Source organism: Platichthys flesus, chromosome 5 (genome assembly GCF_949316205.1).
Source record: "Platichthys flesus chromosome 5, fPlaFle2.1, whole genome shotgun sequence".
NCBI classification, from domain to species: Eukaryota; Metazoa; Chordata; class Actinopteri; order Pleuronectiformes; family Pleuronectidae; genus Platichthys; species Platichthys flesus.
The window spans coordinates 5139716-5155030 of NC_084949.1; positions in this window are offsets into that span (position 1 = coordinate 5139716).

The following is a 15315-nucleotide window of genomic DNA, read 5'->3' on the forward strand; positions in this document are numbered from 1 at the left end:
TTGGTGTCACGTTCGGGGTGGGGGGTTAGTGGTGGACTGGTACCGGCTGGTTGGGGCTGAGAGACGAGTGCGATCCCATATGACTCACATGGGGGAGGAAGTACGAAACAAGATGATCAAATAACATATTTCTTAGAATGGACTGAGTGAAAAATATGTTGTCATACTCTGAGGGTCCCCACTGACCCCCTTCAAGTTATTACAGATAGTAAAAGCCCAGACAATGTATTTTAAAAAACATGGGCCCTTTAAGTAATTTTTACAAACACATTCCAAAGTGCAGATTTAAACTATCAATTGGTACCTGTCAAATGTATTGTTGGAGAAACTATGACATTGCAGTTTATTTTGCGACTGCATGCCCAATGTGGCTTTGTGTGATGAGCATGTCTCAGAAACTACAACTGCAGCTATATACGGGTTTCCCTATGATCTTCTCTGGTATTTGACAGAACAGTGATGTAAACTATAACCGATAGTTAAAGCCCAGAAAATGTATTTTTCACAATACGGGCCCTTAAAGAATACGAGAAGCAGGGTGTTGACCGAGCTGAATCATGACCAGCAGGGAGCCAGCTGAAGTTTGTTGACTGTGTTCCCATTTAACAAAAGAGTACATCTAATCTGAAACATATGGCCGACGCCGGAGATGCATGCATGACAGCATGCAGCGTGTGGAAAAATACTGCTGTTGTCTTTTTTTTTCATTCTTAGGAAAATTTAGGTTTGTTCATTCACATCCTAGTTTCATCCTAGACATTTGTATGATCTCTTAGAAATTATCTAAAATTTGTATCTCACTTTTGATCACACAGAGTTTGTTACAGAAAGCAATAAAATGATGTCTTGTTGGTTGATTCCCTTAACGACCATGTAGGGGGAATACTGGTCTGCCCCAACAGTGGGTCCAGAGACTCATAAAGCTTTATGTCTGTATAGTCTTCCTTCTCAAGGCACTTGACAGAACAGTTTTTGCCATCCACACACACACACACACACACACACACACACACACACACACACACACACACACACACACACACACATATTCACACAGTAGAGCTATGTGCAGCTCTTAATCACTCATCAGTCACCAACTGTCGTCATGTGGAATGGGAGAGACGGAAATTGAACCGCAGACCCCCTGATCATTGGACCAAACACTCAACCTCCTGGGCAACAGCCACTGTGTATTCATATACGAATACTTTGTAATTGTAATAGATGAAAATTGTGTTGGAAATAGTCATTGTTCTGACAGAGAGAGGATGTTTGTGACATACTCTGTGAACAAAGACGGTCCTCACTGTGGAATTTACACATCACTTGTCACAGTTTTACGGAAGTGAGTCATAAAAAGGTCTGTAATTCAACCATCCCACTCCGACTCAGGAACATCATCTTTGCTGTCCTCGGAAGAATTCTGCAAACGTGTCAGTTGAAGGAGTTGAAAAGCAAGCTGGGTGTTGCATATATATTTGGACTACAGGGGCTTGTTCATTTGTTTTATCTATCCAACTTTTTGTGTCCTCCACCTCAATTTATTTGTATTGGCCTCTGCCTCATCAGACTTGGCTGCAGCACTTATATATTTAAACAAGGTCTGTTGAGGGTGTTCGACTAAACTCCGGTCAGGTCTGCTCAAACATTTAAACACAGCTCTGTCCGTAGGGGCAAGATGTTTACCTCAGCTGGTTCTGATCCCGCTGCACAGGCTGCCGGTCTGGTCTGTCTTAGATCTGCACTCTGGAACAGCAAAGGGCATGGAGAGTCAGTGAAGACGAGTGTGCAATAGGTGCACAAAGAATCAAAGATAAGGCAGTTGCAGGAAGTAAACAAACTGACTGAAAGAGACACAGACAAGAGACAAAGTGCAAAGAAAAGACAGATGGAAAGGAATCTGTCGCATAAGACTAGATCATCTTACAGGAAGCACACGCTCTGAAACTCAAGCCACTGACCTCTCGTATACAGGAGTGGGGGGCGGAGGCGACGAGGGCTCTGCAGGCCCCATCTGCATGGCTTGTCCCCAGCTCTGTGGCCATGTGCAGCACCTGGCCCCACGCCAGCGCCCAACGTCCCTTTGTGTTGGCCAGAGTGGCCGGTTGGGGTCTGTCTTTGATCCTAGGCCAACTATTCATCTCTAAAGGAAGAGGAAGAGAAGAAAAAAAAGAGCAAGAGAGAGAGAGAGAGAGAGAGAGAGAGACAGACTAACAGAAAAAAGAAGGGGGAGGGGGTGGGGTGGAGAAAGAAAGTCAACCTCTGCCGCCAATTATTGGAAAAACATCAAGGGTCTTTTTCTGTGTGTGTCAAGAGAAAGAAGAGAAAAGAGGGAAGGGAAGGTGGAGAGTTGTTTGATGGCCTCGTCCAGTGTTAGTTGGAGGATAGTGCGGAGTTGAGGCAGAGGTTGACCCACAGGAGGGGATTTCAGGTGGAGAGAGGTATTTGTCTGCCTGCTAACACTCGTTTTTTTAGTGTTTTCTTTTTTCTTCCTCTATGGCCTTTTTTATCTTTGCCTTTTTCACTATCTCTCACAGACCGTTGTTGTTGCCTTCCTTATCTGTGCCTTTGTCACCGCGTGCTGTTGGACCAGTTCACAAAAACAAACAAAGGTAATTTATTTGTCTCTGTTGAGGGTTTTCTGTCTCTGTCAGTCAGTCTGTCAGATTCTCTCTCTCTAGTCTTGAACCCCTACCTCACACACACCCACCCACACACACACACACACACACACCCACACACCCACACACACACACACACACACAAAGCACATATACTACACACACATTAACCGCCTCACCAAATCAGGAAGCAACTGTGAATGACAGGCTGTGTACAAACGAAGCATGTCAGACAAATGATGGGGATGTCATGACAACAAACAGAGGAGAGGATTACAGTGTAGTCAGTAAGCAAGACACATTTTTAAGCCTGTGAGGAGCAGAAATAATCACATAAATGATGCAGGTTACACTTCCACAGTCGCTCTAACTCGGCCTAAAAGGCTCAAGGCTCCTTCTTTTATTCCTTTTTTATTGAGGCATGGGTTTGGCTCTATATGTACAAATTATTTTTCAGAACAAATTCTGCTTCACATCATGACCCAAAGCACTCATTATCACTAGTTTTTACTAAAGGCTGTCCTAAATAAAACAAGAGGGTATGGGTTCTGTGTTGTTACTTATTCTACACTAGTCTCATCAACACCTTTGAACCTTTTTAAAGTTTTGTCATATTCAGAGATTATGAAGTAACACAGGGCTTAATGGATCATTTTAATGTATGAGAATATAAGGGTCTTCATTCATTTTTTCCCCCCATTCAATATAAAATAAATTTTGTGGGTTTTGCTAGCCGTAACAACGCCAGAGAGCGTCAGATGCATCAGAATGAGACCGGTGATAGGCCTGGTCGTGTGTCACTCAAAGTGCAGTCAGCCAATCAGAGGAGGGGCTCAAGAGGGAGACGAAAACAGCCTGTTCTGTCTGCAGCTCCAGAGAGAGGCAGAAGAGAGCACATGGAAATACAAATTGCAGCAGTTTTTTCTACTTTAAGCCACTGAAATATCATCTTTTCTAAAACCCTGTTTGCAAGTGGAAGAGATACTGCAAAGAAATGTATTTTTGTGAAATATCAGAAAGTGTGAGAAGGATATTAATCTCTATTTTCTTGCCTGTTTGAGTGTGTTTCGTATTTATGTACCTCTGGTAAGCATTTAAATTTGCAATGATAATATTGTATTCATAAAAGAAATTGCTGGGATCTGAAAATATGTCTTTGTAGACAAACCACGTTTAGAGATTATCTGAACTATAGCACCACAGACACTGGATCTTTGACGCATATATATATCAATATATCAGCTGATCTTTACTTTTGAAAATATAAGTATTAAGAGCAATCTATTCAATGAGAATTCATCGAACAGTAACTTTGGGGACACATTTTTGACTACACCTACACACCTATAGGTAAGGCTGGGTGCCGTCAAAAGCAGGCTTCCAACTAGAGGTTGCAACAATACAGTTTTTTTGTATCGTGTTATCCAGTTTTAAATTTGTAAGATTTGAGATTTGTCAAAATAAATATAGGACATCTTATCAGGCCATATTCACTGATAACTCTTTATAATTATAATAATATTAGTAGTGGTTGGTCATTTCATGTGACCAATTTATCTTCTGATCCAACCGTGTAAAAATGGCTGACTTCCTAAAAGGTGAAGCCATCACACATCACACGCCCCCTAGTGGCTGTCTGCGGTTGTGAGCAAGAAACAGCTAAACTAAATTGTCACAGTACACAACAGTGAATTTCCCCAAAGATGTATTTAATTCAGGTAAATACATGGATGCTGGGTAAATACAATTTTCAAGTGTCCCACCCCAGTCATACGCACAGTTCACGTTCTCTGACTTACATCACACATCACTGTGCAGCTGGACAGTTACTTTTACATCAAGCTTGTCATCAGGTGTTTGGTGTAAGGGGCCTAAACACTGTTCATATGCATCACTTGCCTCCTCTCCTCTGCCTTTCGTCCTTGTGGACAAAGAACCAGAACAGACAATAGCACATGCATTGATCACCAAGGACGAGTTTCTATCGCCCTCTCCCTCCCTCAGTCTCTCCCTCTCCCTCTGTCTGTCTCTGTAATTTTCCTTTCATGGCTGTTTTTCCTGCTGTCTCCAGAGACCTTCTCAGTCGACCAGAGAAAACACAAACTGAACATTAAAACGCCCTGCAGCCCTTTTAACACTTGTCATTTGTCCTTTGCACAAATCGCGGCGAGAGTTGGTATAGAGACTTCTCCTTTTTCAAATTATTATAATTTTTTAAACAGTATTTGCTTCATTCATTTTGCTATAGAGATGTAGAGAAACAAAGGAAATCACAGTCAGAGAAAACACCCCACAGTCAATAATAAGTCAGGAGAAGCCATGGGGGTGTAAGATGAAAGATGAGTGAAGGACGGCCAGTGTGCTGGATGTGGACATATTGACCAACACTAAGCCTTTTTACTGAGAGAAGACAGATGAAAGGGGTGAGAGTTGACTTAGACCACACACACAGTTCAGTCATGATGTACGATAATTTTAATAAGAATGATAAGAATTTAAATGTTATACTTATTTTTTCTGTAATTATGCTGTGGGTATTTTCTGTGCTGTATTTTTCTTTATGTGATTTTAACATGTGAGTGATTTTCCCGTGTCATGCTTCTGCACCTCCTCTTTATTGTTTAAGTGCATGCACACTGTGAGTGTGTTCATTAGAATCCCAGTACCTGCGCCCAGCCATGGGCGTTTAATTCAGTGAGCAGGCAGGGTCATTATCACACACTACCATCACTAATCCCCATGGAATGAAACACCAACACTTTGATGTCGGCCAAAGAACACTGCTATAGTATTGGGAGGCGAGACTGTGCATCTAGTAAAAACCGTAATTAACAATCTATGGCTGGACTGGAGCCAGGCCGAGCGGCGGATGTGCAAGGAGGGTGGGAGAAAGGAGAGAGAGACACTGGTGATATGAATCCTGAGGCTCTATGGTAAAGCTTGAAAGAAGGTGATATATATATATATATATGTGTGTGTTTGTGTTTGTGTGTCAGGGTGCGTATAGATATATACATATATTGGGGTCGAAGTAGCTGGAAGGCAAACCATCAGTCCCTACCACTGTGGAAGTGTTTCTTCAGTGATCAATGCTCACATGATACACACATCCTGTAGCAGCAGCGCTGTTGTCTCAGTAACAACCTGCCCGCAGCTCAAAGAACACAGTACGCTGGGTAGAACACAAACCCCTGGACTTTTTGTGCTTGACAAGGGTGCAGGATGAAAAATTCAGGCCCTCCAATGCCAATTGGACCCCCCCCCACACACACACACACACACACAAAGCTTCCCAATGCCACCTACACACATTCTGGTGAGAAAATTATGTCAGTGCATGCCAGTGTTCATCACACACATGAGTGCACTTGTGAATCTCATGCGCGCGCACACACACATACACACTATAACACATATACCTTGTGTAAGAGGATAAAACACCAAAAAACCAAAGTCTTTCATCAAAGCAAGTGAGAGAGGATGTCAGAGAATTTTTCTTAAGATGAAAGCAGGGGATATTCTCTCATATCAGCTCATGTCTTCTTCTTCCTCTGTCTCTCTCTTTAACAATCCCTGAAGTATCATCCAGGTCTCTGTGAAGAAGGGTGGGAGAGAGAGTAAGCAGGAGGGGGGGCAAAAGTTATTTACGTCCCACGCTGTGTTATGTGGTCTGTCACTTCTCATTTTCTCCAAGGGCTGTCCAACTGGAAGACTTCAGTCAGCTTTCTCCAAGCCTGTATTTGCTGAGGTAATTACAAAGTGACAGCTTCAAATCCTCTGTTGCCCCCCCCCCCCATCCCTTAAAAACATTCAGACACACATACACTCACACACACACACACACACAGTGGTGTCTCCAGAGGACATTACAATGACATACATAATTATCCTTGAGACTTGCTCCAACCTTAACCATAATTACTATACTTGGCTAACCCTAACACCCCATCTCACCTTAACCTAAACCTAACCTGAAAACATTTCTTCATCTTTATCTTTACTTGTCCTCACAAGGAAGACAAGTCTCCATAATGTGACTGCGTAAACACATTTCAGTCCCCACAACATGATAAATAAACACACACACACACACACACACACACACACACACAAACACTCTAAGGGAATATGGCTCTGTGGCCTTTCAGATACTGAGTTTAGTTTGGAAAACCTGAGATGCACATCTCTCATTTCATTCCGTCAACAGCAATCACAACTCCTTACTGGCCTTTAAATGTTCCCTTCTTCACTCATCAGAATACCAAGAAAGTTTCCAATGATTAATGATCCTGATAATTATAAATAATATCGGGGGAAACTGGTTTGAAGTAAAGTTTTTTTTCCTGCTTTTTCCTGGCTATCTGCAGTCCTCACAAAACATATACGTGGGTTGAAAATATAACCACTCACACATGCACACAAACACGTCCACCTTCCATATCCACTTGGAGGTGATTGTAAGAACATCTTTGATCTATTTTTTCCTTTCTTCTTCAAGGAGATGCATTGCCTGTACACGTAATCCATGACAGGCATAATGTGATTTGGTAGTATCTCTAAATGGCAGAGAAAACCGTCTGACAGAAATTAATAAGTTACTGCTGCAGTATGAGGGAATTGGAGGAGGAGGGTTGGGATGGTGGTGGGGCAACCTGGCAGCAAAACACACAGATCATCAAATTATCTTTTGAGGCATATCGTCATGGTAAAAGTCACATGCACGCACAGGCTCAACCTGCCCTATCTGCAGCTGCACACGATGCTGGTCTGTCGTCCCCAGTTTGCATCATTACTCAAAAAAAAGGTGTGTTACAGGCTCAGTGTTATTAAGAATCTGGGGAGCTGTGGGGACCTTCGTGCCTCCCTTCTGTCAGCTCAGTCCAGATCTACGAGGGAGGGCTTTCAACTGACTCTTTGAGCGCAGCAGGAGGCCCCGTGATTCTATGGGAATGTTGACGAAGGGACACTTAATGTTGCGCATTAGCTCCCAGACACAGGCTACAATCTGAGACGCGAGTTTGCTGGTGTTCTAAGGGATGGTTGTACACTTTTTTACAAGGGAGGGAAATTGCTTTAAACAATCAAACTTTAACATGCAAAAAGTGACTGGAGTTTGCATGCTTTCTCACTTCTGCAGACATGGTCGGTCACTGAGGTTACATCCATACTACTAGGTTTCAGTTGAAAATTGTGTTTCCATATTAAAGCCATTTCTGTACTCACAAAGGTTTTGGCTCTGCATCAGTTTTACTGACTGACTGTCCATACTAATCAGTGTTGTGCATGAACGAACGCAAATGAACGCGTTCATTGAACACGTTCACTTTTGTGAGAACGATGAACTGAACGCACCTCAATGACAAATAATGAATTTGAACGGTGAACACGTTCATATTTCATGAATTTATAGACGACAGGAAACTTCTCTCTTTATGTGTAACTTTATTAAAGTCCAGCGAACACGACACACTTCTTGTTGTAACTCCGACACTCCTGTCATCCACTACTGTGTTCTTCACTCCCCTTCCTCATTCACCCTTGACATGCCAACTCATCAGCCAATGAGAGCCTGTCATGCCAGGTAACTCTCCAGCCATTGGTCTAGAACAGTCACTTGCCCCACCCCGACTGGTTCACTGACCCTCTGGAAATCCCAATACTTATTGACATGGCGTAGTTAGCTGAACATAAGTCATAACAAACACATAGCAGTCAAACAGAACATAAACCTAACTACCAGTCCGTTACAATATTATCTGAGGTCTAGCTAAAACGTTACGGAATGTTTTCCTTCTCCTGAGGAGAGACGCTGTCTAAATCGAATGCTTTCACCATGTCGTTGCTCCGTGCCCGTAAAATGTCCGCGATATACGATATACGATACAGACTACGTTACCCATGATTCATCGCACACACACATGCACACCAAACAAGCAACGTATTCCAAGTGTTTTCTTCTCTGGCCAGTGTCTCGGCTCCGAGCCGTAGTCTGGAGTTCGGCTCACGGGTTATCTTGTCTCCTTGTCTGGCCGGTAACCAGCCGTCCGGACCGCTCCATGAAGAAGGAGGAGGAGATGTTTCTTTACTTGGAATGCGGCCACTTTATTTCTCGGATATACAGCAGGAGCAACACTCGCATCACCTCTAGGTGGTCCGTCACTTCTCGTTATAAACACACTTTTAACTTCTCTTCCCACATTACCCAGGTGCACTACGTCACACACTACAAACTTTCCTTAAAGGGGCAGGCCCTACCTGCAACACAACAGCTCTGGCCTCTTACAAAAATGGCTCACTTTGCACCTTAAACTATGAAATGAACTGAACTATGAACTAGTTCAGAATTTAAATGGTGAACTATGAACGTGAACTATTCATATTTACTTGTGTGAACTGAACTTTGAACTAGCTCATGAGAGGTGTGAACTTGCACAACACTGATACTAATACACCTGAAAATGCACTTCAAATATGCAGATCACATGACCACTCACACTGGGATTGAACATGCTGCTAGAAACAATTAAATAGCTTGAAAAGAAGCTTGTCTCCTACACATGTAAACAATGTTGTATCACTATACATTTTTTTATTTAACTGTTCAACATCTGTTATCAAAGACTACAGAGTCAGCAATGCATGTTATTGATTATCCATTTTGTTTTCCACATTGGTAGGCGAAGCTATTGCTTGATGATTTATTCCGGTGAGGGTCATGTGACAAGAGCCTGACTAATCAGCCAAGGCTACGTCATACCCAAACAGCAAGAGTCATTTAAAAAAATCTCAGTTTCAGCCTGTCCAGAATAAAAAGCTGCCCCAGAGTTCTAAGAGTAAAACGGGGCCAGCAGAGTTCCCAAACTCCTCAGTTTCAGCAGCTCTAAACTTAGAAGTGTCGATGTAGCCTGAGTCAAGTTGTTGAATTGACACTGTCAGAAATGACACAAATTGTCTGAATCACCTCCATCAATGCTGACGTCAGAATAATATTGTTGGAGCAGGTTTCGGACACTGTGTGACTGTCTGAGAGCCACTCTGTTTGAAGGACACAGGTTTCTTGAGGGTCTGTGTCACAGTAGAGTTTAGAGCAGCCAAACTTCAGTCAAAGATCAGTTTATTTAAGGAATCACAGCGTTACACTCACAGGTTTTGAGTAGAGTTCAACTTCTGGTTTGGTGAACTTTGGTCAACCAATCTATGAACTAGTGTCAGGACAGTCCCGTGTTACATTATGGACTTTTATATAACCGGTCCTGAAGGAGTATAAACTGCTGTACAACAGATACATGGTTTGTATCTGACAAATGTATATGGCTGCGTAAAAGCTCTAACTATAACTATAGCTATAACTATAATAAGTCACCATGTTTTGGTCTACAAGTGCACACAACTGCAAGCATGCATACTTTGTTTGCATGTATGTGCAAGGTACATAATTATGATTAACTGTGCGTGTAGGTAAACCTCTGTGCAGTTTATGAGTTGATTTGCAATCTGATACGTACAAAGACACACAAACAAATAAACCAATAATATGCCAAACTTTAGCGAACTTTTGAAAAGTTCTTAATGGAAAAAACATCTTGATCTAGAACATTGCACAAAAATAAATGTGAGTGATGTGTCAAAGTGATAAATTGAGGGATTCTCAAGGTGGCAACTTCTATTCATGTCTAGTGGGGAGAACTGGGCTAGATGTGGTTTATAGGTTGCTGCTGGCTCATGTGTGTGTTTGTGTGAATTTATGTACAAGAGCGACAGAGAGAAAGAGAGAGAGCAATGGAGAGGAGAAAGAGAGAGTGAGCAAGGGAGGTATGTCATGCTCGCCAAACCACTCAGCGAGATTCTGATTTATTTGGCAACTGCATGATGGTGGTCTGACTACAAGAGGCCACCTACACCAGTGTCTGACCTCCGACCGCCTCAACTTCTGAAATGAACTCAGCTGTCGTTGCTAAATCTACACCCAGACAAGAGGGATGAGCTGTTATTGGGGGGAAATGAACACTCACAAACATTCCCACACACACACACACACATGCTTGTGTTTAGGCCGTGGCAAAGTCATGCATGCAAGCCACCCATACCATCGCACATATGAAAGCAGCATATATGCAACATTATGTTGGGTAGAAGGGAAGTGAACTAAAATAATCTTAATGAGCACTTTTTGACTTTGACATTGTTTCTGTGGTTTAAAAGGGATGATTCACCCTGAGATCAGACCTCCTCATTTCCTTGTAGCCTTGTAAGAACAAACATAGTTTTAATTTTATGCGAAGAGTTGTCCCTCTGTCTCCATCTCAATACAATGGAAGTAAAGGGAATTTGATTTGCGGTGCTAAAAAGGTTTACAATAAAAAGGAGTTTACATTGAACATCGAGAAATCTGGTTATTCATACAAAGTTTTGATGGTGAAGGCAGAAATACATCTCAAAACCTTAAATTTGTTTGAGTTCCTGTCTATCCTTCATCCAGTTCTCTCCATTTTCCCCATACAGCTGGTTTTGGGCTGTGACCTTGGACACACACACACACACACACACACACACAAACACACACACAAACACACACACAAACACACACACACACGAATGTCCATCTGCTTGTGTTTAGATTGGCGTAGCTCTCATTCTCTTTCTCTCTCGCTTGTCTAGTTCTTCCTTTGTTGTCTCTATTGTTGTTTCCATTCATTTGAAACAGAAAAATATCCCACCTTCATTGTATTCTGTACATTTTGTTACCATGGAGATTGCCATGAACAAGTCAAATGAGTGTGTGTGTGTGTTTGTGTCTGTGTAAGTGTGTATGCATGTATAATGTGTGTTTGTGTGCCAGTAGCAGTGCTATCAGCCAAGCACAGAGTCTAAAGCTGTTTTCTAAGAAAACAAAAATAAAAGGAGAAACATCCACCAGCCCCGCTCTTTCCTTTTCACTGTTTTCTCTTCTTCTCGTCTTTCTCATTCTCCATCTTTTTCTGTGCCTCCACAGTCTCCTTCATCCCTATCTTTCTCTGTTGCCCCATTTTTTTTTCTCTCTCGCCCCTCCATCTTCCAGCCCCTCCCTCCCTACGCCAGTCCTCAAATGCCCGCCATTACCCGCCTGCAACCCACTGCAACAGCAAGAGAGGGGGCGAGCAGGACAGAGAGACAGAGATTGACTGGCGGGCGTCGCTGAGGGTCTGTGTGCGGGAGTTTTACTGTATGTGCTGAGATTGAGCAAAGGGCCTCATCTGGCCTGCACATTGCAGCCCTCTGACACCGGCGGCATCACAACATCAAAGTGTCAGCTTACAGCCCACTACCACCAGTGGCCTCAGAGACCGACATCACACACCAAACTGTGGACCTGGCTTTAATGAGGGACACGCCTCCCTATGCATGTGAATGTGTGGCTGTCATACTTTGTCAATTTTTGTGGATTTCTATCTGTGCTTATTTGTGCTATGTGTTTGTGGTGGAGGCGGTTTTCATTTGGGGGTTTCGATGATGAAATTTATGCATGTGCAACAGTCTGGTCGTGCCTTTGCAAACCAGCCTCAACAAATTTGGGCACTCATTCTGTGATGGATAGATGTTTCAATTTGCGCATATTCTTGTGTGTGATTAAATCAGATTCATATTATTCTGCCATGATCTGCCCTCCTGTTCTGTGTACATGTAATCATGCACATATGACATTCTCTCTGTGTGTTTGTGTATGTATAAAGCAATGCAAGAGTTCATTGCCACTGATCAAGGGAGAAAAACGTTCTTTTAATTCAGGGGTGGTCCCCATGTGCATCCACCACCCTGGGCTGATCAAGGGAAGAGCAGTGAGGGAGGAGCAGCTGAAAAGGCCTTGTGGGTCTGCACATCTGACTGAGTCAGCTTGTAGAAGAAGTGAATCCCAGCCGCCTATTACACAAAGGCAGGGAGAACTAAAACCACACACTGATATTGATTGATAAATTTATGTCTGTTAGGTGATAAAATAAACCCTCAGGCAGTTTTAGTTTAACCTCAGACAGATATAGTGCCAAAACCGAGAATCATCTGTTGAAATACTGTACAGGATCGTCCTACTAGGGTGAAACACATATGTAGAGCCCTGGTTTGGGTGTAGAAGGATCATTTTGGTTTGTAGGTCTCATTTATGTTGTTTAAATAATCAGTCATTATAACAATGTTCTCACCAGAGCAGGATGAGACCTGGGAACTCAGATCTACAGTGTCTATAAATGTTTTGAATTGAAGATCTAATGACAACCGCTCAAGATAATCTGCTGAAATTATCAGATTTTCTGCGCATCTTTTCCCTAGTTTTTTCCTTCCAGCCCCCCTTGTAAATATTGGAAAATGTCTGAGAGAGTTCATGTTAGAGATCGTCCAGAGGATTCACCTAGCACGGGTGGGTGAAGTGATGTTGTTTCTAACATGTGACCAATGCACATATCTCAGGAGGAAAAAGAGGTGTCATATTCATAGGAGGCACAGACGAAGATGTGAACTTGGATGAACAACAAGGTTTCAGACTTCTGGTACTACAGACCGACGCCAGACTCATTGTGGAATTAATAATTCTAATTCATAATTCTAGCCCACTGCTAGTTGCACCAGCCCTCACCTGTACGCTCCGGAAATGTCTTTGTTGGTGTAAAACCTGTGTGACCATAGAATCTCCTGCTGCATTAATCATATGTACAAAATCTGGAGCCCATTGAATGGACATTTTCAGAAATTTAAAAAAAACAGCAAAGAGTGTGGAATGTAAGTAATGACTCATCTGTTTGATTATGAACCATTAGCCTAAGCCCTGTTACATAAATAATTATCAATATCTAATTAAGTTGGAAAGTACAATCTTATTGAGGACAGCAGTAAAGATCAAAACTGGGAAAATAAGGCCCAGGTTGTTGTCATCTGGAATTATTAATTTCAATTATTCATCCGTTGAATTGGGAGATAAAAGTTCAACTCTTTACCACCTGCTAACTTCTTATGTCTGGCATTTGGTACTGGTTAGCTAGCATACAGATGGTTCACTGGAATATTTTCACTGACCCTGCTACAGGAAATTAACCAAAACAATAAGCTAAAAAAAAAAATACAATGCTTTACAGTACAGAGAGTTAAGAGTTGGGATTCATCCTAAGAAACATTTTTCATTATAAACTTATGGTCAATGTTCTCAGTGTTAATACAATTATTGAAAATATTGATCCGTGCAGCTTTAAGTGAAAAGCCAGGACAATATGAGAAAATTAAACTGTAGCCATGTCTTTTATTGTGTATAAGGATAGAAAGCCAGGTACCCCTACTATAGAGGGATAGAGGTGAATAATGTAGCTCTGTGTTGTCAGTCACAGCTTATCAGTCACATTGAAGACACAGGATGGTGTGTGTATTCCGATAAGCTTCTTCCAGGAAGTCCTGTGTTTCCTTGGTTGGTAATTACTTCTCTTGGAGACTGACCAGGGCAAGAAATAAATCTTGAACGTGTGTGGACTGGATAATGGAAGATCTAGAGGGATGATGCCTTTAGCTAGTGGTAGAGGTGACACACACACACACACCCACAAAAACATGAATTCACATACAAACAGTAAACCCTGTTCTTCAATCTACACGGTGACAAGCAGAAAAACAGGAATTTGAGACAGCTTTCTGATAAAAATCCTGTTAGCAGGTCCTGCAGCTAAATAAATTCTCCAGTCTATACATGTGTCTACACCTCATGTTATATATCCTCATTCCCTGCTTCTTTAATACTTGGCACTGTGCAGCCACTGAGCCACTGGGTCTGATCACTTCTGATATTCCATCTCGCTCCTCTACCTTCCCAATCCCTTCAAACAAACTTGTTTTAATGAAAATACATTCCTGAGTTTGGCTGATTTAGCGGGTTTTCCTTCCACCCTCATCTCTCTCTCCAGGATTGTGTGCGTTTGTGTGTATGTGTTAGAGAGGGCGGTGTGCTGAATCTCCAGTTGTAACATTGATGGCAGGAGCCCTTTTTAAGAAGTGCTGATGCCAGAGCGCCGAGCATTTCTGTGTGCATTCAAGGAATGAGGAATGCATCTCCAACCAGCTTAGAGAGAGGGACAAATAAGGGTAGGATTGAGGAAGTGGTGGGGTTAGATGGAGGAAAGAAAAAGGCGAGTAAGAGGTAGATAGATGGTGTGGAAAGGAAATAAGTAATGAAATATAAGTCATTTAAACTGAGGTGCAACAATCATCAATGGTGGAGATGTTTTGCATCTCCACCATCATGCAGCTTTTCGAAAGGATTCTTCAGTGCAAGTACAAGAGCAGACTAAGGAATCCTGTTTGTGGACACTGGGGGGCGGCTGTGTGTGTGTGTGTGTGTGTGTGTGTGTGTGTGTGTGTGTGTGTGTGTGTGTGTGTGTTTGTGTGAGGGGATATAGGGGTCGTCCTCTAAAGCCTGAAACATGCTTCTGCGTTTTCACGGGCCCGTAAGCGCAAGAGCCCTTCCGGGTCCCTTACGTGCTTATGTATCCCTCCTTACGTGCTGACGGGTGTCGACCCCCTTTTCTAAAATTTACAAAGCTCCGCAAGCTCACTCAGCCCGCAAGGCTGTGATTGGTCTGCTCTACATCCCTTCTGGAGCTGCATTTCAGGTTTCATGCCCCATAATACCGGCAGAAATCACGGAAGATTTAGAAGAACGAATATGGACCAAATAGAAGAGCAC